Source organism: Triticum urartu, chromosome 5A (assembly GCF_056163025.1).
Source record: "Triticum urartu cultivar PI428250 chromosome 5A, HENAU_Tu73, whole genome shotgun sequence".
NCBI classification, from domain to species: Eukaryota; Viridiplantae; Streptophyta; class Magnoliopsida; order Poales; family Poaceae; genus Triticum; species Triticum urartu.
The window spans coordinates 165920023-165922998 of record NC_141877.1 but is presented as its reverse complement, the minus strand read 5'-3'; positions in this window follow the sequence as shown (position 1 = coordinate 165922998).

Genomic DNA, 2976 nt, shown 5'->3' with positions numbered 1-2976 from the left:
GCTAGCAAAGTGCATAAGTTTGATCAATGCTAATTTCAATCACTCTCCCTAGCATCATAACAGTAATTCTTCTCATAAATTTTCTCATGTTATAGTGGCAACCAATTCACATGTAAGGTTCAAACAATGAATTCTCTTGAAACTCAACAACCTATGTTCTTAGTCACCAAGCAATTGCAATTCAACTTATTCAACAGAGTTTAAGTAAGAGCTCCACATAGTCAACCATCATATAGTCTTCTATGATTGCTAACACTCACCTTGTACACATGAGCAAAACGTTTCAACCGGACACATAGAAAGATAGGGGCTTATAATTTCGCCTCCCAACGTATTCACCTCACGGTTGATTTCAATAATAATAACTCATGCTACCCATATTCAACTGGACATATGTGCCTAGATCTTTCCTCACCACATGATGCTTGCCAAAGGAGAAAAATAAAAAGGAATAGAGAGAAAAACTTTGACTCTTTGCATAAAAGTAAATACTGAAAAGTAAAAGATAGGCCCTTCACAGAGGGAAGTAGGGATTTGTAGAGGTGCCAGAGCTCAAAGCGAAAATTAGAGATAAAAACATTTTGAGAGGTGTATCCATCCCACCAATGAAAACGACTTAGAGTTCCCAATACTTTCAATGCTAGATATATCATAGGCGGTTCCCGAACAGAAAATAAAGTTTATTCCTTTTTCCACCATACTTTCACTTTCCATGGCTAACCGTATCCACGGGTGCCCTCCATACCAACACTTTCCAAGGAATTTATTATTTGACAACATAAAGTAAATTTATTTTTCATTTCAGGATTGGGCATCCCTAATACCTTTGCCTTACTCTTGTGCAATGATAAGTGAGTAAACACTCATCTTGAGAATAACACATCTAGCATGGAAAATATTAGCCACCCCTCACAGCTCCGCGAGCGAAACAAACACACGAAAGAGAAGTTCATTTTGAAAATTAGAGATGGCACATGAAAATTTGCTTAGAACGGCAAAAGAATACCGTATATAGGTAGATATAGTGGACTCAAGAAAAAAGAATTTGGGTTTAAGGGATTTTTGTATGCACAAGTAGTATCTCTACTTAGTGCGGAATTTTTGGCTAGCAAAGATGGGGGCAAGCACCACATGTTGAAGGATCTATGACAATATAACTTATATGTGAATATGAACAAACATAAATCATTACGTTATCTTCCTTGTCCAACGTCAAATTTTTTGGCATATAATATTTTGATGGGGGCTCACAATCACAAAATATTTCCATGATAGTGTATTTGCATGTGAAAGTTCTCTTCCTTATACTAATTATTCGTGAATTGCTTGTATGACCAATATTGTGATTTTCAAGCCTCAAAAGATTTCACTTTCTAAACCCAATGTGAAGCTACCACTAGGCATCATATGAATTCAACTTCATGACATTCAATTTATTCCACAATTTACTCATAGGATATATGTGAAGCACAAGAGTAAATGACATAGAAAAGAGCTTGGTTAACGGGGTGTGAATGCCACTTACTTAGCCTCCCTAGCAACTATTTGAGGACTCTATTTTATTTAAAAACTGTCAGATCTAAGTACTTTATTAAAACAACAAGCAAAACAAAATAAAATGACATTCCAAGGACATCACACATCATGTGAAGAAGCAAAAACTTAGGCTCAACTGATAATTGTTGAGGAAGAAAGGTCGGATGCCTACCGAGGCATCCCCAAGCTTAGATCCTTGAGAATTCTTGAAATATTATATTGGGATGCCTTGGGAATCCCCAAGCTTGAGCTTTTGTGTTCCCTTAATTCTTCTCATATCACGGTTTTCCTAAATCTCAAAAGCTCCATCCACACAAAACTCAACAAAAACTCGTGAGATAAGTTAGTATAAACCAATGCAAAAACCTTATCATTCTATACTGTAGAAAATCACTAAAATTATTATTCAACATTGCATACTAAATGCCTCTGCATATTTAATACTCCTGTCCTCAAATAAGATCATTAAACAAGCAAACATATGCAAACATAACAACAATTTGTCAAAACAGTACAGTCTGTAAGAATGCAAGAGTATCAATACTTATTCACCACCAAACATTATGAAAAATTACCACATTGTAGAAAATTTATCAGAGCTCATTTTGCAAAAAGTTTCAACTTTTTTTACATTCTGACTTTTCTAGGGAATTTTTACAACAGCGGTAAACTTTCTGTTTTCAAACAGCGACATGTATACTTGAAAAATAAGCATGGCAAAGGCTATCATTTGCACTTTTATTGAAATAAAAGGTTCAAAAAATTATTCTAAATAACAGAAAGCAAATCCTAACAAAATAAATTGACGCTACAAGCAAAACACATATCATGTGACGAATGAAAATATAGCTCCAAGTGAGGTTACCGATAATGTTGGAGACAAAAGAGGGGATGCCTTCCGGGGCATCCCCAAGCTTAGTTGCTTGGATCTTCCTTGAATATTTCCTTGGGGGTTCCTTGGGAATCCCCAAGATTAGGTTCTTGTCACTCCTTATTCTCCTCATATCGACATCTCACCAACTTGAAAACTTCAATCACACAAAACTTAACGGAACTTTGTGAAATAGGTTAGTATGATAAAGAGAAACCATTCCACTTTTGGTACTATCAAAGACAAGATTCACAATTGTTTCTACACAATGAATACTGTGGCATATCATTTCCACAATTTATATTGAGCAATATAAGCCATAGAAACTAGAAAACAAGCAAACTATGCATTGAAAACAGAGTCTATAAAAAACAGAACAGTCTGTAGTAATCTGTACTCAAACTATACTTATGATACTCCAAAAATTATGAAACATCAGGACACCCTGAGAAATTTGACTATTAATCTTCTCCAAAAAGAATCAGCATTTTATCATGCTTCTGTTAAAAATTAGAGTAGTTTTCCTGAGCGCAAAATTTTCTGTTTTTCAGCAAGATGAAATCAACTAT